Source organism: Taeniopygia guttata, chromosome 7 (genome assembly GCF_048771995.1).
Source record: "Taeniopygia guttata chromosome 7, bTaeGut7.mat, whole genome shotgun sequence".
NCBI lineage: Eukaryota > Metazoa > Chordata > Aves > Passeriformes > Estrildidae > Taeniopygia > Taeniopygia guttata.
This window is the reverse complement of record NC_133032.1, coordinates 13,872,227-13,898,752: the sequence shown is the minus strand read 5'-3', so window position 1 is coordinate 13,898,752 and position 26,526 is coordinate 13,872,227. Positions and strand designations below refer to the sequence as shown.

At 37.2% G+C, this 26,526-nt stretch overlaps 1 protein-coding gene across 11 annotated transcripts in view; it reads left to right on the top strand.

Annotated features, from left to right (window-relative positions):
* The window catches only part of COBLL1 (cordon-bleu WH2 repeat protein like 1), a 105,693-nt gene that overhangs the window by 36,154 nt on the left and 43,013 nt on the right, over nt 1-26,526 (top strand). Inside the window, exons 1-2 of one of the 11 annotated variants that reach the window (XM_072932158.1) lie at nt 11,759-13,696; nt 15,267-15,337. The exons of 7 other annotated variants lie outside the window; for them this stretch is intronic. The gene's annotated coding sequence lies outside the window, so the exon portion shown is untranslated. Of the gene's footprint in view, nt 1-11,758; nt 13,697-15,263; nt 15,338-25,096; nt 25,381-26,526 lie in introns of those variants that run through there. 3 more of the 11 variants (XM_030277393.4, XM_072932157.1, XM_030277395.4) reach the window with 3 other exon arrangements.

Genomic DNA, 26,526 nt, shown 5'->3' with positions numbered 1-26,526 from the left:
TCGCAGCTTGGTCTTTCCTTTCTTTTTTTTTCTTTTTTCTTTTTTTCTTTTTTTTTGTTCCCTCTATCCCATTCTTCCTGTATCCAATTCCTCTTCCCTGGCTTCACTCTGAGACTATAAATTGTTCTTTTTATAAATATGCTTTTGTGTTTAAAAATTGTGTATTATGTTTTACCTAGCTTATTTCCTTGTACTTGCTGAGGATTGAGGATATTTTTCACTACACTGTTGAAGGGGAGAAGGGTTTCCCAGGCCCTTTTATGTGACATTTTAAAGTGGGGTCATTGACTGTCTTTGCAGTTGCTGATCTCTTTTGCACACTTATCTATAGTTGAGTAATGCCTTGGACATTGTAGGACTTGAAGCTGAGGTCTCAAGTCAGGCAGTGATAGCTACAGACAAGAAATAGGATTTTTTTTTTGCCTTTATTCAATCCAGTCAGTTTATCTATGACTTTGTTGGGCCAGTAGCTGTAATTTTATTCATGTATTACATTCTGTCCTTTCTCAGAGTTAGATATAGATATAATTTGATATCTGCATGATAGATTATCAGGAATTTGTTGTAGAAATGAACTTATGGAATTATGGTTAGATGTGCCTTTACTCCTTCAGCTTCCTGATGCTTCTCTCTTGTTTCCTGATGGTTGATTTGGGCTCTTTTTTAGAGCAGGGAGAGGACTCTGGTTTTCTGCCAAGTGATATGTGCAGGGATCAGAGGATTTTGAAATCTAGATAATTTTTGTGATTTGTTTTGATGGTTCTTTTGCAGTGCAGGGCACAAAATGCCCCCTGTCCTGTCTTAGGTATTGTTGAGATATTGTCAATACACCAGGCAATGCTTGTTCATTTTTGTAGCAACGCAAGGTGAAAATGTAGAAGATGGGGAAAACCGAAGTGTTTTATAAGCACTTCTTCAGAGCTGGTTGTCGATAGTGAGGAGTGTAAGAGAGAATCTCAAGAGGCTTATTTTGGAAAAGTAATAAGGATCTGACATCACTGTCTGAACTGTTGGAATTTGTCTGATTTCTAAGCATCTTTCTTTGACTGGTCTTATATTTCCACTGCCCAAACATTCTTACAAACTTTCTAGTCTTCCTCCCAAAATACACTGCTGTAATGCATCTTTATCTGTAAATCTTAAGTTAATAAAGGGAGACACACAATGAATTGTAAATGTTGGATGAAGCCTTAAAAATATATAATGATTTATTTTAGAAAAAAAATAGGGATGTGGTACTATGATAGCTTTATAGTTTTAGAAAGATTCAAACAATTGGTTCTTGTAGTTTTGGGGGTTTTTTTAGGTGTTCTTTAAGATACTCCTTATGGGCTCCTGTTGTTAGGTTTTCTTCTTGCTTTTACTTGCTCCAAAATTTTCCTGGATTTTGTAGTTATAATATGTAAAGTCTGCAGCTAACAGGTTTATGGGAATTTTTTTTTTTTTAAGACTGCTTGCCAGTACTTAATCCAGAATAAATTTTTATGTTAAAATTGACACTGTTGGGAAATAATGACACGTAACATGAATGCTGAGATTTCATCCTATACTATACTACTCCTATAGATGGAGTCTTTGAAATGACTTGGTACCCTGAGTGCTCTTGTGGAAGGATCTCTGTAGTGTTGGTCACCACTCTGCCCCTCTGCATAAGAGGCAGTTGTCCTGCATTCTGTCTCCACTAGAGAAGAGCAGCATCACATTTCCTGAATGAAATCTGTGTATTCTCTGACAGGCTGATGCTGCCTCTTCCTGCTCATGGTGGAGATGGGCAGTAGGAAATGACGTGTCCAGTGAATTGTTTCTTTTATAAAAATGTTTGTCAGGGCCACTTGGAAGAGCTTTAACAACTTAATGTAGAAATATCCTTGCAAAATTCTACCCTAGTTCATTGAGAAGAGTGCAATTAATTTGCCAACAATATACTCTCACTAGGGAAAAATGCTTAAGTATTCAAAGAGTCCTTCTGTTACAGGAGAACAAAAGCTCCAAGTTTAGAAGTACTTTATAATGTTTTAACTTCCATTTAAAAATAATTTTAAAAGCTTAATGGTATCTGGAAAACGCTATCTACCCTTATTGGCCTTTCCCACATCCTGTCACATAATATTTCACATCTCAGTCATACACTGACTGTTTCCTTGAGTCAGTTTGTGGTATCATGTGCATAAATGCTCAACACGATCGAAAGATCTCCCATCTGTCTGTAAAAGAGCATATGATCCTTTATCAAAGACAAAAGGGCATAGCTAAACATGGCATAGCATTGGTTGGAATTGTAAACAGTCATTTAACTCAACTTTAAAAACTTTTGGCTTCTGATGATAAAACGAGATCCATCTGAAAATGTGAGTCACATTCTCAAACTGACGTAGCTGTACCACTATTGTGTACAATTATGTTTGCCAATGACTTTGACTAACAAATATTTTCACTTAAGTCTTTAAGTGACAGCGAGAAAGAAGTGGCTTGATCACTTGGTCTATGAGAAAGGCTGATTCATTCAAAGAGCTGACACTGGATGTGGAAATTATTTCTTCCTTTTCCCCTGATTTTTTAATTTTTTGTTTGGATTTTGAATAATTGGCAGAAGTTGCATACCTCTTTTCCTCCCTTATGGACTCTCCAGGTAGAAGAAGTTTGTGTGTCTTGTTCTCAACTGAGTAGGTTTGCTGCTGCTGCTGTTGAGCTGGTAGATTCAGTTTGTTGCCACTTCATGTTCTCTTCTTCAGTCAGAAGAAGCCTGTGATAAGTTGCTGGTAATCAAATCATGTAAGTCTGGGGTAGTTCCTTTTTCTGTTTTTAATGTTAGACAAGGATTATGTTTCTTTGTCTGTATTCACCTTAGGATATTGTGGTTTGTAATGTTTTAAGTGTCAGCTTTGAATTTATGCATTCAAAAAGCCTTTCTGCTTTAAGCTAACAGCATTATGCCAGTGACATTATATCCATGTAATAAAAATTTCTAAAATTCTGATCATTGTCATTTTATGTGTGTCAAAAGAACAGTGGGATGGCCATTAGCCACAATTTCAGTCTCTTCTCTAAGATGAAGTCAGAGTTCTTTTCATGAATTTCCTCTTTTGGGAGGCATTCAAAACTCAACCCATACTTACTTACTGGGAGAGAGAAAATGTGGTACTTGGGGGAGGTCGATGTGCTTTAGGTTACTGACACTTAGTTTTCCTCAGCGGGGTGAGAGTGAACTTTTTCAAAGTTCAGAGATTTGCAGCTGAATTTCAGTGCTCCCTTATTTATGTCATGTTCTGCTTCTATAGTCTGCATAGATAGTTGCTCATGAGCTTTTTATCCAAATTGGCTGCTCTGGTTTTCCACTTGTTAACTTCAGTTTTATGACAAGTGAAGCACTGATCTGCTGCAGTTAATTGTGGGGAAATAATGACAAATATTGGAGATTTTAGCAAATGAACTATCTGCAGCTTGTCCCTGACCCATTTCCTACCACTAAGGACAGGAGTGGACACTCAGGTCAAGGTGATATTCTGATCTGCATCCTTGTCACTTTGGCTTCTTCTGCTGCACAGTGTTGGCAGTAATTTTGCCTGTTCTTTGCCCCTACCACAGGCTGTTTTCTGGCCAGACAAATCCAAGGTTCTCTATTGCTCTTGAATTAGGGCCATTAACTTCTAAATAAGAAGTTTGCCCTATATTGGTATTAGTAACTGCCTCTTTGTTTTCACTGAGATTGTGCTGATACGCAACTTACCACTTGCTTGAGGATAAATGGGTAAAAAATGTGCATGTCTTACAGCTAGCAGAAGTTTCCTCATTTTTAGTGATTTAATGTATTCAAGTAAGCAACAATTTCTTCTAAAACTTTTGAACAAAAGAAGTGGTAGAGTTAAGCACTCAACTCTGTTTCTTTCTATTTCTAAAGTATGACAACATGTGAATGGCATGTTCATGAGTTACTGCATGGTTACAGAGTATGAGCATGTAAATCATTCAAAATGCCATTTGGCTGGTTACTTTCATGGGTAAGAATGTGGAAAATACTGCATTTCTGACAGGATTCCAACTTGTGACACAGAATACAGAATTATCAAATAAACCATGCTATGTCTGATCAGATGTTTTAGACATATATTCTTTTAGGCATTTTACAGAGATTTGCTGTTATAGTCAGGGAAAGCTTCTAAATCTAGAGTGAATTACAGAAGTGGTTTACATATCAGGAATTTGTGTGTTCTACAGGCTTTAGGAGATCTAGCAGCTTAGATATTTTTGTCCTTTCCTTTGAAATCCATAAAGTAAGAAAACCCTTTTTGTCTGAATTTTCTTAGGCAAATTTTTTTTGTGACTTTTTTTGGGTGGGAGAAGTGTTTTACTGTATTTAGTTAACATTTATAAACTTAAGTCATATTGTGTCGAAGTTTGCTGTAGAGATCTGTTTGCTCTATAGGTCAGGTGGGTACCATGTAAGAATTTTCATAAGAAAAGAACCAGGAAGATAAAATGCTGCTAAGTTGAAGGGTGCTGTTTCTTACAATGACAAGGCACTCAGTTATGGGGACTCTGATAAATAAAGCCTGTAGACAAAGTGCCCAGCTGTACTTTAAGATGAAAACAGGATGTTGGTTGTATTGCTGCAGGACTGCTGTATAAATCAAAGGATATGCTGTTATTGCTCTTTAAGGAAGCTGTACTCCATTAGAGTGGTTCTGTATATAAAAGAATGGTAATTGCTGTGCTTATCAAGGACTGGCAGTTCTCCTTTTCCAATTGTGACCTAGTGAATCCACCTCAAGCTCATGACTTAAAGTCTTGCCAGTTATTTTAATCCTCTATTCAATAGGACAAACAGAATGGGGTTATTTTTACCTCTATGATTGCTCAGAACAAGTAGAAAACCCCTTTGCTATATTTAAGTCAAAGGTGATTTTACTGAGGAGGATGTGAAATATTTCCCTGGTGCCTGTTCAACCCTGTTGGTTCAAGCTGTGTCTGGTTAGTTTTGGCATCTGGAAATGGCCAGGTGTCTTTTTCCCTGTGCCAGTGTCCTTGCTGGTTGGGTTGTTGTTGGTTTTTTTGTTTGTTTGTTTATTTTGTGTGGGTTTGTTTTTTTTTTTTTTTGCATTCACTTGTAGCCTCTTTAAATTTTTGTTTGATAGCCTAAACCATTTTTGGTTTATTCTCTTTTAAAGGACTTCTTTCCTCTGTTTGGACTGTTCTACTGTTTCTTAATGCCAGCTAGAATGGTGTTGCCTTTGTTTTTAAAATTAATAGCTTTTATGTTTCTAAGCGCTACATGCATGTATACTTTCCCTCCTCAGGAAGAATGGATGTCAAAATACTTTTCTGCTTTTGATGTCTACCAGTTTATTTTTGTCTTCAGGGAAATCATAGAACTGTTTGGCTTGGAAGCAACCTTTGAAGAACATCTATTCCAACCTGTGGTAGATCTGTAGTGCCCTGTAGAATGGCCCAGATTGTTATTTAGGAAATATAAATAAGTTTTTCTTTGGCAGAAACAGTTTACACTGATTAGTAGTGTTGTCAACCTCTTAGCATTTGTACTCAAGTGCAGAGTTAGCCTCCCTGCAGTGAGAATCCTGACAATGGATCAGATGGGAAACCATGCTGCTGATGGAAGCAGCGGAACACAGAAAGAAAGGGAAAAGGCAGCAGTGGTGAGTCAGGTGTGCAGTACTCTAAGGGAAAGTAGATATAATTCACTCCTGAAAGAATATTGATGCAGCATAAGCTTAATTCTGTTTTAATATCAATTGTGTTTTGTACTGAAACATAAATTCATCTTTCAAATGCATAGTTTTCATGAAGTTTGATGCTCATAGTGACTATTCCATTATTTTCCATCACTTATTTACATTTCACTGAAGTTCTGTGAGGGAAGGATATTGCAGGAACTTCATAGGTAGCTGTGTTCAGGCTCTTGATAGCTATGGGTATCTCCTTTTCATAATTCCTGATTTCTTATGGTACCTACTTTTCAGTATTTTTTTAATTAAAAAAGTGTTGATAAAAAACCTTTATATTTAGGACTAGGATTTGACTGTATTCCAATACAAGTAATGATATGTTTTTGAAGAAGTAAGGCCTCTCTAATCTACTTCTTTCTGGTTTTTCACAGGGGAGGCAGAAGTCTCAAAGTCTTAAATATGTTTCATTTCTTTACTAAGAAGTTGTAGAAATTAATCAGGTGTGAAATCTTTTATTTAAACACAAGGAGTTTCTGTCAAGTTACATTGGGTGTACTTGGGAGGATATGATATTACATGCAGGGAGAAAAAACTTCTGTGAAGGGGAACCTTTCCTGGGGCCAGAAACTAATTTTTGAAAACATATTTGTCAGTTATCAGATGTCCTACTGTCTGTAGCAGTGGTTTATTAAATAAGGATAATGTTTTAGGGTTGAACAGTGATTTTGGAAAATGCACATGATATTTAAAGAGTCATGCTCTCTGGTTATTAAAGATAAACTTTAAATTCTACCTGTTCATATAAATGTGTGGTTCTTTAACAGGCCAGAAGCATGGTTATCAGGAGACATGCTGTGGAATTACCCTGGTATGACCTTGTAACTGATGGATTTGAAAAGCATTAAACATTATTTGAACTGGTTCAGTACTCTGAAGGCCTCTTAATTGTACTGCCAGTATTCTTTTTCTTATAACTTCTAATGAAAGGGGATGTATTCTGGACTGCTTGTCTCAGTTACACACTCACACAGGCAGCTTTCACACTGCACTTGTGTTGTACCTTAAAATAATTGTGATTTGTTTGCTTGTTTGGTTTAATTTAATTTTGAGTAAGTACTATGACTTTTCATCCACAAAGCAAATAGCTGTTGCTTTTCATTAGTAACTTAAACCTTGGCAAGTACGTAAATTCCTCAGCAGGGCACTGGTTTTGAAGAGCTGCTTATGTTCCAGGGGAAAACTTTTGAACAGATTGTTTCAGAACATGTGATTTTTATTTTTTTTTAATTTTTTTTCCTGCTTCTGTACTACATTATCTGCACTGATTTACTCCTTTCCTCCAGGAAGCACATTTGCATTAAAGATCCGGTCTTCTGTTTATTTAGTTCCTGCTGCTTATTGCTTCCATGCAGTCCTCTTTGACCTTTACAATTAACAGAAGAATAACTGATATCCTGGGAATTAAATCAAGAAGAAATTAAGTATAAGGAGACGATAAATTCTGATGGATTCTTTCACTGATCAAACTTGTCTTTTAACATGCTAAGGTACTCAGTAGTAAAAATAAAGAATTAAGCAAACCATAAGGAGAATGTTTTCATAGAACCTCTGATGCTTCACTTAAGGCTTTAAAATACAGGAGTCAGGAATATCACCGGTTCCTATTGTTAAATGTTGGCTTTGTCATCAGAAAATGTCAGTATTTTCTGGAAGGTAGTCTAACCTGGCCTGAATCAATTCTTATCGATCTGAGCTGTTTTGACTGACTGACTTGTAAGTAGAATAACATTTCATAGTCCCAGCTGATACACCCTGACTTCTATCTTAATTTGGTCAGCAGATGTAAGGACTCCTGCTGCAGTTAGTGCAATACTGAAATAATAGTAAGTATAAGAGATCATTCAGTTTGCTTTTAAGCTTAATTATATACAGCAAATCCAGTAAAATAACAGAGTTCTCCTTTGTTGGTTTATTTAAATTGTATTATTTTATTATAATTTTGTTGGAAATAAGCAAGACTGATGAGAGATAAAGCTGTCATATCAAAGAATTGGAAGGGTTTACCCCAGTGTTGTCTGCTTAATGTCACTTTAAATGTCTAGGTTTCCTAATTCAGTCTGATTTGAACGTAACAGTGTCATGTTTGGAGACACAGGAAGCCAAGAAAGGAAGCAGATGATTTACATCCCTTGAGCTTCCCTAAGTGGGAATTTCAGATTTGAATTTGGCAATAAAATAATGAAATTTTAAATGATAAAAGAAGGTGGGGTACCGAGGCCCGCAACTGAATGCATTGGCAACTAAGCTGGTATGTTCTTTTGCCAAAATGGAAGGGATGATTGCATTTCATCTTTTTATTATTTAAAAAAAAAAAAAAAAGTATGAACAGGAGTGGACAATCTGAAAAAGCAGTTTCATCCCTCCAGCGGAGAAGATAAGAATCTGGCAGTTTTAAGTTTATGACTGGACTTCATGATTTAAAGGGTCTTCTCCAAGCTAAATTATTCTATTCTTCTGTTGTTTCCTTCGCCCAGTCACTTAGCTTCATCACTTAACATCAGTGGTGATAATGTTACCCAGTCATGTAATTGTAGAAAGATAGAGAGAAATGACAGTTTGGCCCAGCTGTAGAATTTTTCTTGCAATTTTCTCAGAAGGTTTTGTCATTGTTACTATTCTTTGCTTTTGACAGTCACCTGATATCCTTATTAGCCACCTTTGACACCAGAAATCTAATGATACAGAATATTTTTAAAGGCTGTTGGGTCATATTTGCAGTCTGAAAAAATGTTTCACACACACAGTCTGCAATGTTACCACGGCAGAGGTGTCCCCCATTCAACCCTGTTTCACATCAGCAAATATGCAGAAAATGAAATTCTGAGAATATAAATGATGGTGAGCTTGAGAAACCATGTGACCTTAGGCACAGAAATAGTGCACTGGTGTGAAGTGTTTGAATAACACCCAGTTTTTAGCTAGGTTAGGGGTTTTCTTTGTTTAGCAAAGAGATTCAGCTGGGCTGCTGGTCAGTATTTAGAAGGTGTGGTCTGGTGATTTGCATCATGATTAGCAGTGGGACCCAGTGAGGCTGTGTAGCCAATGGCTGGTCCTTAGGTAGAGAACATGGTGAGAGGCTGGTGGGCCAGCCTGAGAATCACTCGCTTTCCTCTGTCTACCTACTGTAGCTCCTAATTGTAGTATGACAGGTGAATTCTGGTATCTCTTAGTAGCAGGTCATGCCTTCTTTGAGGCTCTTTACATAAAGTAAGTCACAAAGCTGTCTCCTATTTTTCTGCTCCCTATCAATATGTCTGATTCAATACTAGACCCGCTTTGTCCAAAAAATATCATTTGTGGCTGTCCCAGAACTTTGAACACAGAACCACTTATGTATTATGGTAGTGGCAGTAACATGATTGTATCAATTTTCTATCCACCATCACTCCTCAGTCCTACTGAAATTGTTGAAGAAGTGCTTATGACTTTGGAACAGGGACAGGATTGTCAAAGTGTGATGGGGCTTCTGCATCATAGGTTTTGGACTCATCCTTGGAGGATTATGATGATAAGGGTCAGCTGTCTTAAGTTTTTAATTTGGCAGAATCATAAGATGGTTTCACTGAACATTACAAAACTGGCTTGGCATGTGTGGTTAGCTTATGCTGTAAAGCATGCCATACAGATAGATATTTTTGTTTCTTCTGGATTTTTTTTTAAATCATGTAGTACTTGGTTGTTCATTTGAAAGAAAATATTTGTGTTCTAAAAACAAATGACACGCACACAGCTGTGTAGCCAAGTGACCCAGAGAAAATGAGTTCCCATGATCTGTGTGAATGTGCAAGTGATGGGGACCAGAATTTGTTCTTTGTCCAGTAGCTCAGTTGTGCCTGGCCTCAAGGGAACATGGAGCCATGCTCCTCATCCTGTTAACGTTCCATGGGAATGTAAGAATGTGCCTCACAGTGCTGGCTAGGAATAGTTGTCTGCAGGGTTTTGTTTGTCTTTTTAAATTTTCTTCTATCTAAATTCTTGTGGGTTGTGCAAAAATTTGGACTAAATACTGATTTAGGAAGGGTGTTAAATTGTGTGATACTGCTGTTTTTACAAACTGGACACAACTGTTTTGCATTGCAGTGACAAGAGCTATACAGGCATTTAGTTTCTGTCCTTTATGTTCTTGAACAAATACTTCTGTTCAAGGATAGTTGAAAAATGAAGGGAAGTATTTAGTCATCTGCATAAGTAATTAACTTTGAAGTTCTGAGATACCTAAGATGTGAAAACATAGATTATATTTGTTTGTTTGTTCCACATTGGGTGAGACAGGACTATGATTGGTAGAATCCTTTCTTTGGTATTTGATTTTATGAGTCAAAATTTGACTATTTCTTTTTTATTTTTTCCCTTGTGGGATTGTATGTGTGTGTGACCTCCTGTCTAGAGCTGAAAATTCTGTAATGGCACATCAGAGACAAAATGCTATTCCAGTTACTAATGTCCAACTAGGAAAGCTTAATGCACTGGCTAGTTTCTGCTGTCCAGAAGCATTATTCCAAAGCTGTGAAAAATATGCACAGATTAACTGTGAGCACTAATATGCCTTAAATAAGGAAATTAAAAAGCAGAAGAAAGCATAATTCAAATAAAAGACATACTGGTTACTTCCATATGTCTTCTAAGAACAGTTTCCTCAAAGTTCATACTTTTAAGGATATGGCCTTGATGAACAATGTACCTACTTCCCAAATTTGTCCACTTTCATTTAGCTGTCGATTAATAATGGCATAAGTGTCAATAGAAGGGCACAGACTAGTCTGTTGGAAGAATATTAGATTGCATCCAGTGTGTCTTATTTTTTGCTTAAACAGTTACTTTATTTAGAATTGATGGAGTTCACTTCCATTAGTTGCATTCAGCACATGACCTTGCAGTGTTGTATGTAAACAGTATCATAGCTGATGTTGAACTGATGAAGTGAGTGAAGTGTTGGAAGTACAGTTACTCAGTGTCTACACACCAACAATTCAGTAGAACCCCTTGCTCCCCCATTCCTAGGAGAGGAAATAATAACAGACAAATCTTGATATTTCCTTTGAGTTTTGTGGTTGGCTGGTGGTTTGTTTTGGGTTTTTTGGTGTTTTTTGGGTTGTGTTTTTGTTTGTTTTTTTTTTTTTTTTTAATGAGAGGGAGGTGCCTTAATTACTTTTGTATTAAATACATGATTCCTAAGCAATATTGACACCAGGCACTGATGTTTTGGCACCAAAATTAATTTATTTTTTTCCAGGTCACTAACTTTTTAATTTAGTCTTTGTCAGGCAGAAACCCTTTATTAACATGTGGAGTGCTTTAGTATGAGTCCGCAAAGTATACAAATACATGCTCAAATCAAATTTATATAGCTTTGGCAATCAATACTATTGCATAATCATCTGCCTTATCTAATGTTAAAGTCACGGCTATATTGGCGTATGTCATTGTCCATATATTAATGTTATCCTATCTAATAGCAAAATAATCTCCATATACAAATAGTTTAAAAAATACAGGGAGCAATCTCCTAGCAGGAAGACTGTCTTGGCAGTTGGAATAATTGCCAGTCCACTCTTGAACTTCTGTCTGAGGGAAAAAAATTTAAACTTTCTATTTTTTAGAATTCTTTTCGTCTGGAATTAGAAAAATGATAGCAAATGAATTGGAGTTCTAATTTATTATGGTGCAACTGAACAAAAATACAATATTTGCTTATTTTCGATTGTTACTGATTGCACTTTCAAACTGAAAACTTAAATTGATCTAGGACTTGAGCAACTAAAATGGTTGTTCATAGTCATATAGTGTCTATTAGTTCAGAATCTGCTGAAATACCAAATTTATACCTTGAAGGGACTTTTTGTTTTAGAAAGTAGAAAGTAACTTGCGATCCTGGATGACTTCCAACTCTCCTTTGAAAATTGGTTAGTTCACTAAATGAACAGGAATAGTACTCTTTGCTAATGTTTCTGCTTTAACTGAAATAGCTGAGATTTGAAATTTTGGAGAGAGGAAGCCAACAAAGCAGATTAAATAGACTTATAAGTTTAGCTTTGAAATACTACTGTACTAGTCATCTAGTTTGGATGAAATTAAGTATGATTCTTTTATATATGAGAAGGAAAGTGTTTTAAAAGCATATGATAGTATTGAATGCTGTCTTAAGACTTTTTCATATACTTTTTTTAAAGTTAATACTGTTCTTACTTTCAGAGGGAGATCTGTTTAAGATTTTGCCATCTCAACATTAATAAAAAGTCATGGTATAAAAAAAATTCTTTAGCTTTTGTGTGAAAATGCACATGCTTTGGAAAGATTTTTTCTTAAATTGTTTCAGACTGAACTGACAAACCCAAAATAGTTATAAATTCCTAGCCTGTCTTTACAATAGCATTCTTGTGTTAATATTCTTAAATACCATTTTATTAATTTATAAAATACCCAGACATTTCTGAAGTAGGTGCCTCTTTTATGATGTGATTTATATTCTAGGGATATTTGTTGCTGGAAAATACATTTGAAGAAAAACTACAAAACCACTCCTGTTTTATACAGATGGGATTAGATACGCTCTGATTTGTCTGGAAAAGAATAAACAGCCATGTAGTTTCAAAATACATCCTACTTGCAGTGCCACCCTGTGGCTTTCTTTTTCATGGCTTCTGTTAAAGAAACTGGTTTTTGTTGTCTCATCCCCAGTGGGAAAGTTACTTGTGAACTTATAAAATGTCTGTGCTCCTAGCTGCAGACCTGGTCTAACCAGGATAGTACAGCACTTTTTTTTTTTTGGCCTATCTTTAGCATTATTTGTCCTTGCTGAAACCTGCTTAGATTAAGAACCAGAAAGAGAATTTCTGAGCAATACCAGTTCATTCACCTAGTGGATCAAATCACTAAGCAATGCCGGGTTTGGTCACTGAAAAGGAAAGATCACACTGGAGCTGGAAAGTAAACGTGTCACTTCTCAGCAGTAACTTGAAGGGCTATGATAATTGGTCTTGTTCAGTTCCAGCAATGTTACATATGCAAATATTTTATTTCCAGGTAGTCAGTTTTCTAGACAGATGGTTTAACTTTAAAATTAGATTGTCTAGGTAGACACAATACTACTTGTGGAGATATTTTATTTTGTATTCAAGACGTCTGCATTTTTGTTGACTTAAACTGAAGGATGTCAGAGAGACTTTGCTTTTAAAAGCAGCGTTATGCTTTGAAGTAATAGTGCTTTGCCTTGCATCATTTTACAGAGTAGCTCAAATCGTGGTGGGATAAGTACTTGAATGTTTAAGACTGGTTTTCACATATAGGAAGTAATATAATGTGGAAGATATTTCACAACAAGCAAGCACGTAGGAAGTAACTTTTCAGCTCTACCCCTGCTTGGCATATCTTGGAGACGAAAAGCTTTCCTTCCTCACAGCCAGCTTAGGTTTAGTTACATCTCTAAATGAAAGGCAGGGTTTTACTTGTCTTTATTTTCTTCCTATTATTCTGGCAGGGAGCAGCAGAACAGCCCTGCTGCCCAGGTGGGAGCGGTGACATCCCTGCCCAGCGGGGCCTCAGCAGCATTCCCTGGGCTTATGGCCACTGCCCACCACCTCTCCCCAGCACCCCTAAGGCTGGCCTGCCACTCTCTGGCATTTGGATGCGTATTTGAGTCAGTGCTCTTAGTGTTGTAAGAGTCTTTATTGTAGCAGTTCGACCATGCTTTCAGTATTTTCTAGCTGCAGAAGTGTTTGTTTTAACAAGAGGCGCTTCCCACGCGTGCTGTGCGGTTGGGCCCGTGGCGCGGCCCGGGTTCCAGTGCCTGCCCCAGAGCCGCTCGCGCTGTGCGGAGGCAGGGCGGGTGACTAAGGGACAAAGCAAGTCTGGGCTGGCAAAGCCTCAGCAGGCCTCACTGAGACACCTCTGGCTCCAGCGTCCTCGCTGAGGGCTCTGTGTTTTCCAGTAACAGAAACGAAAAATGTGAGAGCATGGTAAGTATCAAGCTATATACTTTTATGTGTCTAGGCTTTTTTTGGTAAGCAAGTGCTTACATTTGTCTCCTAATTACAAAAGTTTTACTTGGTCTCTTTTGGGAAGTGTATGCTTCTTTTTCCAAATTAACATATTTTGTGTGTAAATTGTAAGTAGAGCTGTATGAACATGTTATCTGAGTTCTTGCAGAATCTTAAAACCAGCAGTGGAAATATCTGATGCTACAGTCCATACTTGTAGTTATACTGTTTGTTGGAAAGCTTTGTAGTAAAGGCTGAAAAGTCTTAAGTAGTGAGAGATAAAAATGCAATTTTCTTCTTTCAGTGTTGTCAGATTCCATTCTTTGTCAAGCAGGCTTATGCTTTTTTATTATATTTGTTATAAATGCAGTGTGTATCTAAGCAAGATGATTAACACAAAGCTTACACAGAAACAGTTAAAAACTGTACTTTATTTTTGTCAAACAGTTTTGAGTGTCATAATACTTGCAGTTAAATACACATTTTGGTAAGTCTGGATTTCCACATAGGAAGAACCAAAGGAAGAAGTGGATTTGAGTAACAGGGACAGAGAAGTTTTGATTACTTGTCTTAGGAAGCTTGTTTGGTCTTTCTACTGCACATCAGGCTTCTGAGGTAGTGGTAGTGAGTAAACTCAAGTGTCTGTGATTTAAGTTAGTTATTGCAGAAGTCCTTCAGGCTGCTCTAAATTGCAATGGAAGGAACAAGTTAATTGTACTTTAGATTTTGGGTTTTGTTTTTAAAATGACTCAGGTATAAGTCATGGACAATTCTGATTACTCCTTAAAACAGAAGAAAGACTATGGAAATATTCACATAAATGTACGTTCTTTTGTATCACAGGTCCTGACTTGAGTCCTTCCTGTATTAGAATTTTGCCTGGCACAATGTTTCCTTCAATACCACAGATCACAAAAGAACTGTAATTTTATCTTAAGAAAATGTATTTCAAAACTTGTATACTTGTATCAAATTCTCATTAGTCTTCATTTTAAATAAAAGCCTGTTAGTGTTTTTAGTGGCTTTTCATTAGGAAAGAAAATTGCTGCTTGCTGTTGAGAAAGTGAAATTCATGCCTGTGCTGTAAGCCCTGCCATATCCTTCTGATAGGTACTTTTGTTTATGTCTTTCTTTAAAATAAAATTTAGAAAATAGTCAGAAGAGCTCACCTCTGAAACTTTCTGTCTCCAGCAACCTTTATGAAAAGATACTTTTTGAATTGTACACATAGCTAACAAGGGTAAAGGAAAACAGCAAAAAACCCAAGGAAAAATTTTTTTTATACATTCTGTTCCCTGGATTCTGGGATATGCTGTCTCTAACTTGGACTGTTTGATGTTTTGTAGGAAAAAATATTGCCAGAAATAGTCACTTACTGTAGCTGTTTGCCTTTCTGTTGGAGGCTTGCAGTGTTTACAGGGCCACAGTTAAACACTGAGTCATAAACACTTGGTATATTGTATTCCTAAGTTCAAAACTAGATAATGCAGATAAAGCAGACCAAATGTTCTGTGACTGTAACCATAATAATGTAATGCTTTTCTAGCAGCACATCAAGACAAGACTCCTGGAAACATTGGTGAACTTGCTGTGGTAGAAGAGGCCTATTACTGCTACTGAGTAAATATATTCCTTTCTCTCTCTCTCTCTTATTTTTCTTTTTTTTTTTCCTTTTGCATTTTGTAGAATTTCAGTGTTTGTAGTCCACACAAATGGAAGTGTTTGAATATTTGTATCACCTCCGCTTTTACTTTTTTCTGGGTAGGTAGAAAATCAAGGGCATGGTCCAGTTATGTGAAGAGCTTTTTAAGAATTTATTGGAATTTATTAGTATACAAAATTTTGTTAAGCATTTCTATGCCATTACACAGACAGTCTGCACAGGCAGCACAGCACTGTGTGATGAGCTAAATGCCCATGCAGTGAGGGAAGGTTATGGAGCAGATTATCTGGAGTGATATCATGTGGCATGTACAGGACAGCCAGGGGATCTGTCAACCAACATTGTTTTGGTAAAGGTAGGTTCTGCTTGACCAACTTATTGTACTCCTGTGACAAGGTCTAGTGGTTATTGCTTCCCTGGGCCTTACCTGGCCAGTAAAGCTTCTGATACCATTTCCCATGGCATTCTCCTGGAGAATCTGTGGCTGCTGATGGCTTGGAGGGGCGTACTCTGTGCTGGGTCAAAACCACATGTAATAGAGACTGAATGCACTTGCACTTCTGAATATTAATCTAGAATTAGGGTTTGAAGCAGAGAAAACCAAATGACCCTGTAAAACATTCTTTTTGGTACAAATAACATTTTTATCATGCTGACCTGTTGCATTTGACCTTCTTTGAGGTATTTTAAACTGTTTTGTAATGGTACCATATAATTTCTGCTTTATCTAGAATAAAGACTGTATTTTGGAAGGCATATTTCCTTATATTTTTTTTTTTTGCTTTGTTAATTTGAGCTTTGTTCTAAAGAATGATAGAATTTTCAAACATGATTAGCTGCCACTTCCAGAAGCTGGTGTAGTACACTCCCAGTCTCTGATACTGATACCAAAGATAGATGCTTATCTGAATTAAGAAGGTTATGTGTGTGTGTGTGTGTCTTAAGTAAGAAAGAATTGTATTGTTCTTCCTCATTCCTGTCTTGTGGGTAGCAGGGAACCTGAGGCAGGTTCCTTCCCACATGCCATCTTTGTAGCCATGGACTTTTGCTCCCCCCAGACAGCCTCTTACCCCTCTGGAATGAAGACCCTCATGTAAATCAGTTTCAGCTTCTGTAAAACAAAACTCATATCTGAGTTGTTTGATTTCATCATTAAAAAGGGGAGGACTTTCTATACAGATTGTAGTATTTATCCTTGTAGTACAATTAACTGTATAATTTTTCCATTGTCTTGTGTTCACTTCACTTTGAAGAAGTACCTAAACTTGCATGACAAAGTTTGTAACTGTAATATAATAATCAATTTTATTTTTTTTTTCTTTTTTGTCATCTGATAAGTACAGAAACTCAAAACATTAAGAGAACTGTTGCACCAGATGCACTGTTCTGAAGAATGAAGTGAGAGAGTGCTGGGTGAAGCAAACGTGAGGTGTCCTTGCTTCACAAACTGCTGTTTAGCATTGAAACATTGCAATTATTTTTAACTTTTTGTTTTGGAAGGAGATGAGCAAGTGTTACTGATCTTGGCCAGAGTTACAGGTTTATAAAAACCACATTATACTGCGTGTAAATATTCAGAACAAGAAACTTGTTTAACTTCTTACTAAAGCTACGTCTAATTTTCTCACTGCCATAGAAAGATCTGTCACAGTACAGACTGTTCTGTCAAGGCCTGGATATGATTATGGAAACTTGTATGTGAAACTGGATCTGAAAGTTTCTGAATTAAAATATAGGATTTTTCCAGAAGAAATACATTGCAGGAGCTTTATTTTTTTCTTTTATATATTATATTGGCTTTCTAGGCCTCTGGGAGTGATTTCAATAAGCACTGTAACTCTGGAGCTGTAGTTCTAAGATCTCTAAAATCACTGTGAGTTTTTTCAGTTGGTTTCTGGGTGTACTTGGCTGTTGAACCCAGTGGTGACATTTAGTGTTCCGGAAGGTCTTTACAGTACCTGACTCCCACTTCTGCTGGTTAAGGAAGATAATAGTGCTTCAATTCTCCTTAATGTCAAAATAGGTTGTGAAGAAATGGGAGGGCTGCAAAATCTTAAGTAATAATAATAATATGTTTATTAGAGGATCCAAATTCTTTTTCCCTGCCATTCTTTGTCTTAAGTGAGCTTGCTGGGCTTAAAAGATATTTTTAGCATTACAACTTTAAACTATTTGGATACTGTCTCTTCTTAACTATGTAACTTCAGTTACAAGTCAGGTTTTCCACATTATTTGCTTTCATGATGGTTTGGCAGTGGCTATCCTCTTTTGAAGCTCTAGCACTTCAAAGAGCTCTATGGTTGTTTCCATTTGTGCTTGGTAACAAGGGTGTGACAATGTCTCAATTTAGTTTTTTTGGTGATGGCAGTTAAAAAAGGAAAAAGTCAACAGCAGCACTCAGTAATATTTTGGGACTTAGTTGCGTTGTGCCAAGGCAGTGTGTTGGGTGTTCTGCAGCGCTGTGTGGGGTACCTGGGGGTGCGGCTGGGCCAGGACAGGGCTTTGGCTGCAGCCTTTGGCTGCAGTGCACAGCAGAGAGCACAGTAGTGAGGGCACACTGGTACCAGTTAGTAACTAGTGTGTGGTTACTGAAACTCAGAGGGGTTTCTGTGCTGAGTTCCCCATCTTTCACTACTGTTTTAACCATACTCTTTAATAATATAACTTACAGCTGGCAGCAGCCTAACTTGTGGAAGGAACCCGAGTGTAAGATTTCTGGGGGTTCTATTTTGTTTTTTCCTTTTTCTAGATCAGAGATCTAGGGATATCATGGTATGCTGTTAACCATATGTCATATTTCAAGCCTTGGTAGATGGTTATAAACTGGGATTAAAAAAAGTAATTATTTAAGCATTAATCAATGATCTTGTGATAACATTGTAGCAATAGATCCATAGTTGTTGATCCTAGCTTTTCTGTAGAGGGTGTTTGGTGTAATGTGTTTTGGCAGAATTCTCTAAATTCTTATCTTTAAAATAAAAACAAGTTTAAACTTCCCAGAGGCAGCTGAATTAAGTCTGTTTGGCTTTCCTGCCCACGTGCTCTGCTAAATAAAATAATACAGTTGTTTCACAAAATGAGGGAGAGCTATAAAGGTAGCTTTACTGTGATTTTAAATCTATCTTGAAAGCTTTCCCAGAAATATGAATATAGCAATTATATGATTAAAAAATAAGGAAACTTTTTGGGTTGTGCACTTCCTCAGGCTATTAACCTAACCACTAATTAATCGACAGGAAATTCCAGACCTGAAAGTTTCATTATTGCTATACTGAACTGTGAAAATATAAGTTTGTTAATGAGGATTTCATTATAGCCATCTGTAACTTGTTTTTAAATTGTGTCAAGGCAGGAAAAACATAATATACCATCTGTTACCTAGCTATATCAAACTGATATGAAAAATATTGGGAAAAAAACCCCCAGTTTACAACCCTAGTTATCTCTTATTTCTTATCTTTTATTCAACCATTCACCCCATGTCAGTACTATCTAGCAACGTGTAGTAATGTGTCATTTTCTCCTTAAATGATATATTTGGTTCACATAGGCATTTCTGTATTGTAACATGTGTACCTGGGAGGAGGAGATGCTTACTTCCCAAAATTATAATTTTTGCATTATTAATGACCTCTTAATTTTAGCATCATGTTCTCTTAAGTATGTCTGAATTACCAAAACTCGGAAGTTGAGGATTGTCTTGCAATTTGTAGTTCTTTTTGTTTTTAAGTGAACAAAACTTCTGGATAACATCTATTAGTATGCTCTTATTCTCTAACCTAGGGAGCATGAATTGAAGCACTTTGCTTATCAGATGCTGGAGATTTTGCAACTTTTACCTTAACCTTTGTGTTCCTCTTTTGAGCTGAATTGTCACTAGGCAGCCCAAGTTCCTTGATTTCTGGTTCTCTGACTTTAACAGTGAGGGAAGTTGTTGTGTATGACCTTGCACTTGCCAGGAAATGTTATGGATTCTTGATTGTCAGATGTTTGTAGGTGTAACGCAAGTGGAGCCATAGGTGAGAAGAAGGTGGAAAAAGTTACAGAACTTGCTCTTGGAGGGGTGGGACAGAGAGTTGGCACAGAAGGGAATACTGAAGTTTGGAATAGTGAGGCAGATCCTTTGCAGCTGTGATGAAATAATGACTCAGTAAGGTCAGAAAATGTGCTAGTGTTAGTTGGATCTATAATGTTAAAATGAGGATAAAAGGTTGTAATAGAGGTAGAGAAGTGAAAAGGTCAGGCATCGATTTATCGAAGTCATACTGTCAACAGGCAGCCCAAAAGGCAGGCTTGTACTTTGTCACAGGTGTTTTCTGCATAGGCACTCTCTTTTTTGTTCTGGATTTGCACAGCAGCTAGGACAGCTTTCTTGAGGGCTCTTACCTTATTCAGGACTGACTAAATTTGGTGGCTGAATTTAACAATCAAAATCTTTCTTTGCACACTCATGCAATGAACACAGTTAGAATAAAATGAAGAACTCTGCTGTAGCAGTGTATCTACAATGTAAATGTCTTAAGGCTGTGGAAAGAGAAAACAGTCTAAGGGCTTTGCTGACCTAATGTATGAGGAAAAGCCCATTGGCACAGTCGTCGTGCTTGTCCTTCAAAAGGCTTCTCCTGGTCTCTACCCCAAAGATTTTTAGGAAACTTAACAAACATGGCATAAGATAGTAAACCTTTCATGGTTATATAATTTGTCCCAGTAAGAACAACATGATGGAAAATGTTCTGCTGTGAGGGTGAGGCCATGCCACCTTGGAGTTCCATAGGGATTTGTGCTGGAACTCCTAGTTCAATATGTTAATAATCTAGGAAAGCAGCTGAATAGTAAGGTAACACTATGATGACAGTAAAAAGTTATTATTCATTGTAATAAGAGGAGCTATAACTCTGAAGACTTGCAGAAAAGCTTTTCAAAAGTAAATGGATAATAAAATGAGATTAAATTCACTTTAGATAGTCTTACTACAAATCAGTTTGCCAAGCATGTTAGCAAGGAATGACGAAGAAGAGGGAAAACAGGATTTCACCAGTGTATAAGTCTCTGATGACAATACAGTGCATGGTTCTGGTCTCTGCCATATATATCCACAGGGAAGGAGTAAACAGAACGTTCAGAGAGAATTGATCAAAGGTGACATACGGCTTAAGGGACACGAGAGCTGAGATCATGTCATTGTGTTCTTACATTTACCTTTCGTTCATGTGCCAATTTGTTGTGTTCTAAGTGTTCCAAGTAAGTGAAAGGAGAACATGCAGCAGAATTGTCTAATGATTATGCATGAAATCCTTAAATGAAATGCTAACTAATGGTAAAATAATTAAGTCCCACTTATTGTTGAGTGATGATACAATCTGAAATCAGCTTTCCTCACTGATGTGTGACTTGCATAAAAAAAAAGAAGTTCTTGGTCTGTTTCCAAGCTATTTGGAGGCCTCTTGTCTATGCTCTCTTCTCCAATTCTTTTTGATTTAACAAAACTATTTGCCTTTCCCTGGAGACTTGACTGTGTTGGTCCATCACAGATGAGATGTCAGCTCAGTGGGTACAAAGCAACTGAAGAAACAGAGTATTTAATAAAGCAAGAATTTAATCTGGAAGGATGCCATTCTTACCCTGGTAATCTGTGTTTCCTGCTATTCTTGCTGCTTTCAGACTTCAGTTTCTCATGGATATTATTTAAAAAAATAATCATTACTATTTAAGGGTTAGATGAAGTATTAGATAGTTTTAAAAAACGTTCTTTTGTTTATAGCAATAGAGACAATAGGTTCAAAGAGTTCCCAGCTTCACAGATACATCTCTATTGGGGATTTGAAAAAACAGATAATTCTGGGAAGATTTTGCATACACACATTATTGATGCACATCCATTGAGTTCTAACAGTGCACTGGGCTTTTGGAGTTGTGGTTTTGGGTGGTTTTTTTTCTCTCCATTGCAAAGGTACTAAATGCTCTGGGTAATCACACTCAGATGAATCTGAAAGTATTAAAGATCTAAGAATGAATTGTTGGAATGTTTTGTTTTATTTTCCTCACTAGTACATACAAGTCTCAACTTTTTCGTCTTGGAAACAATTCTATGGATTAAAAAGCATGAAAGATCTGTACTCAAATGTGACCTTTTCAGGGACCTGTTTGGGAAGTGTGTTGTATTTAGCCCTATACTGTCATTCTATTTAGCAAAATATAATTATTTTGCTTCTTTTAAATATACACATGAGAAATTATAAAATAAATTGAAGTTTATGGTGCATTCACATACATTGCCTTTCCTTGCTGATACTATTCAATTGATGTTTCAGTTTAGGAAGTGTTGCTATAGAGCAATGCCAGGATTTGTAATTTAAATAGATGCTTTGTGAAAAAATGAGAAGCACTTCAAAATTCTAAACCAAATTCTAACAAAACTTTTAAATTCCATTCCATTATGTGGTGGTTTTATTTTCCTTTTTTTTTTTTTCCCTAATTCCCTGTGTAGCTCTCCTCGTTCCTCATCTTTTAATATTCTTACAATTTTACCTCCCACAAGTATTCTGGGAACTTAAAAGACAAAAACAAAACCCCAAAAAGCAAGTAATCTATGCTGAGTGATACTGGGGAAAAAGTTAAAGTAACCTCTGTCAGATGAAGGGAAAATGGCCAGGTACGTACTTGTAGAAATGGGAAATCTTTCTGTCCTTTCAAGTTATCTGAGTTGTTGGGCACTTGTTTGTGGTCAGTAGCATTAAATTCCATTGGTCACTCCCTGAATGAAAGCCCTATGATTTTTCAGCAGTGATAAATTTACTGCTTAATCTATGAAAGCGATAAGGAGGATACTGCTAACTAGATAAACTGTATGTAAAATAACCATAAAATAACAGCAGGACTGAAAATATCAGATGTTTTATTACTGTGAATATTAATTGTATATTTCTAGCTGTAGCCCTTGGACTCAGATAATAATTAAGGCTTCCAGTGAATATCTCAAATACTGTGCCTGTGTGGGACATACCAGCCACAAGTAATATGTTGGTGTTTTAGCTGACGCTGATAGCCTGTATACACCAAACTTTTCCTTCATGCAGTCCTGTCCTGCAAGCTGGGCTGCATCTGCATCATTGCCCTCTCCAGCTTATCAATCAAGTGAAAGGATTTTTATTATTTTATTGTTAACTCTTGAAGTTTGGTTGCAGAGTGCATTTGACTTGAAACACAACTGATTCATTGAATTGTTCATTCAACCTCACACACACATTTAGGCAAAGCTGACTTACATTTCTGTTTTGTTTGGCATCAGTGTGGGTGGATGCTGGTGATAGGACTTCTCAGGTAGGAAAGGTTAGGTAAGGAACCGTCAGTAATGTTGTTTACTCAGCATGCAGGCACTCACACAGATGTTTTCCTCTCACTGAAGCACTACTCAAGCAACTTCAAAACACACTATGGCCTGATACAGATCTGGAAGCAACATTTACCAATGATAGAAACCTGGAGGATGTTGCCAGTGATGACAGCACTTGCCCTAAGAGTTTGACTGCATTCCTTCCCAGTCCCTGGGCAGACTCAGCTGCAAGCAGCCCTCCCATTGCTGAATGCATTAGGGCTGACTTTAGGAAGAGGTAACTGAATCAAGAATTGCTTTTAAGCAGCTTCTGGTTTTAATTGACAATGAGGTCAAGGTAAATTATCCTACTTTAAACACTTCTGAGTTGTTTTTGGTTTTGTGATAGCATAAATATTGTACTTGGCTTGTGAAATTGATTTGTAAAAATCTTAAATTTCAATAGTTTTGTAGGTAGTACTGATGATGAAATTAACTGGATATAGATGGGTATTTGCCTCTCTTGTTTAAATATTCCATTAATCCCTAGAATATGCTCACCTGAGGTGTTTAGTTGGATATCTCACAGGCAGAGAAAGGGGAAGGCTAAAAAGCATGGATAGAAGGACTAGTCCTAATTCTAAAAATTCCCATTAAACTTGTTTTGTGCAAATAAAAGAGGTGCGGAAAACAGGATTGGATTCTTTTTATGGTATAAAGCCACAGAAGACATAACAGAGCTACTTAATACTCTCTTTTGAATTGGCTGAACTAGATATATTGGGATTACAGGCTGTACAAATCTCTAGATGTACTCTGTAGGCTGTTTGGTCAGGTGGTGGGATTATAAATAGGTAGGCTTACTGATGTCAGCAGTAGCCAAAGGGAGCAACAGTGAGCTTGCCATGCACACACACACACCCTCCCTTCTACCTCCATATGCTGTTGAAGGAAATTCACCTGATATTAATGGAGAAGAACCACCTGTGCTGTCTTGGAGGTAAGCAGAAAAGTAGTGTAATAAATTTTAGCTGTTATTCTTCCTTTTCCTTGTTTAGAGGCTGAGCAGAATGGCTTCAAAGTACTATTTATGTTGTGTTGTCCTAACACCTGCTGTGAGGAAAAAATATTTACCAATAATTATATATCTTTAAGTCCTTGCTCTTGGAGGGGACACAGAATTCAGGTGTAGAGCAGTACATAAATTGTCAGAACTTAAATATAGGCCTGTATTAAGGAAGAAGAATTAATGTCTGTTGTAATTTTTCAAAAAAAGTATGTAATCATTCTACAAAAGGTTTTTAAAATCCTGTCTCTGGCTAAGAGATGAGGGTGTGTAAAGATGTTTATCCATGTGGACAGACTGCTGAAATTTCAGTGGTGCATTTCTGGGTATAAAACCTCCTGCCCATTTTATTTTAAATTGATATTTGGTGCTTAGAAGCTCAAATGAGGTTTTTGAGATTATTTTAAGTGAGGAATGCTGTTATTTCATGCGGACTGTAAGGCTTTTCTTATTTCTTTGATTTGCATCGGATTTTGATCTAAAATTTTGTTGGGGACAAAAAGCCTCACTAGTTGCTTGTAATACCTTGCAAAACTTGATTCTTTTAGTGTTTAATGTGATAGAGTCCTTGCTGTGTAGTATGTATGTTTCCTGTATGTTGTATACTGGTTTCATTTATCATGGAAAGCATTAAAATATTTTTTAGTATCTAAATAGACTAAATTCCTAAATAACTGCACAATGCCAAGATGGACTTTGTTTGTAGCAACAAAGAAAGAGTTTAAGAAACAGTGTTCAGTTGAACTTCTTGTAGGAGTCAGTATGCTGCTGGCATTGTGTCATCTGTTAGAACATTAAAAACTCAGCAGTATATTGGCTGTAAACTGGATGTGGTAGAGAAAGTTGGAGAGGATGCAGGGGTGAATATGTAAGTGAAGTATAGTACAGCAAAGCATTCATTAGGAAAGTTTCTTTACATTCCCTGGAGCACGTTGCTGCTGATGATTACAATCATTATTATATAAATAAGAAATTTTCTCTACTTTATATTTAGTGCTGAAGGCCTATACATTTTTGTAGAAAGTGCAGGGGCTCTCTAATGGAAGTGGTTATCCAGAATAGCTTTGGTGTTACCATCACGCAGGGAGCCGGCTTTTTTCAAAGAAATACCTTATTTCTTCCTTGCCTCTTGCCTGTTGCAAGAATCCAGTAAGGAGTGGGTGCAGGGGATTTTGGGTGTGCAGATATAAGCAGAGAAAGGGGATAATGACAGCTCTTGTGTGTCGTTGGGGATGAGTTTGGAGACAAAATAGGAGCATTCATCTGGGGCCCTGAGCTGCCAGCCAATGAGGGAGGTAAAGTTAAAGTAGGGCAGAGGGGAGGGAGCTCCTGCAGTCAGTGGCTGCAAAGGTGGCCGTGAAAACTGCTGGTTGAGTTTACGCTGTGCAGAGAGCTGGGATGGGACTTGTGGCTCTGCTTCATACTGCCCATTGCCCCTCACACCGTGCCTGAGATGGGGCTGGGGCTCCAGCAGCATCGCTGGCATTTGAGGAGGTAGTAAATGTGACCCTGTTCCTGAAGGTAAAAGGTTTTTCCACTTTGCTCTCTGAGGAAGATGCAGGCAGGAGAGTGAATGTTGAGGAGCCAGCTGCAAAGGATGAGCAGGAGAAATCTGGTGGCAGGTGGGTACTCAAAACATTTCTTAGTTTTGCAAGCAGTGTTAGTCCAAGATGCTTGGTGTTTCTGTTTGGGGAACTGTAGCTACAGTCCTCATATATTGGGATAAACCTCTTCATTCCATCAAACTTTTCTTGATACTAACTGCCAAGATGCTTCTCTTGAAATCTAGTGAAGAAAAGCTTGGTTTAGTACAGTTTCTCAGCCTAAACTTACCTCTTTTTTTCTCTTTCTTTCCTGTAATGAACAAGGATGCCTTATTTGCAGACCTGGTTGTCTGTGTAGGAACTCTCTATACATCCATGTGTCTCATAGCATCTGTGTATAAGTGCACATAGATATACACACAGAGATATTTCTATTTAACCTTGCTCAGGATAAGAAACTTTTCCTATGTCCCATTCCTTTCCAATACTTAATGTCATCTCTGTTCTTCAGTTTAATAAATTCTTCTATTTTTGGGTGATGTTAATATGCAAAAGATTTTAAGTGTTACCAAAGTCGAGGTGGATAAAGGATATAACTGCTAAGAGAAAGTTTCTGGTGAATGAAGAACTTTCTAAAAGGGAGAAAGCCTGTTCTATTCAAAACAGTTGCAGGAAATATGAAAATAAATTGCAGTGCTTTCTAAAGTTGCATTGCTATGCTTTCTCAATCATTCTTCCTGTATCTGAGTTTTCAGCTGGGAAGTGCTACTGTTGCAGTTGAACCCAGCCTTCTACAGCAGGTAAAAGGAGAGGGGTTGGATTTTGTCTTCCCTGTTAGTGTAGAGCTTCTTAGCTGCTGTCCTGCAGCATTTCATCTGTCACCCACCTACATCTACACCCACGTACCTATATTTGAGGCATGTATGTCTGTGAGAAAAAAGGGAAGGGTCTGTATTAGCCTCTTTCCTGCTGGCTGCTGTGGTACTGAGTGGTTCTGCTTTTCTTTTCCTTACCTTTCCCAGCCTCTAAATCTATCCATTCCCTGCCTCCAGTGTTACTTCTGAAACATTATTTTGAGCAGGAGAAAAAAGCAATAGCAGCAAAGCTCAGATAATTGACAATTCTTACTTCTATTGATGTTCAGAATAGCAGCTGGAAAAGCCAGGAGCAGGGCTAGGTGCTTTGTCTGCAGGCTTTGAAAAGACAGTGGCATTTTACCTGCTT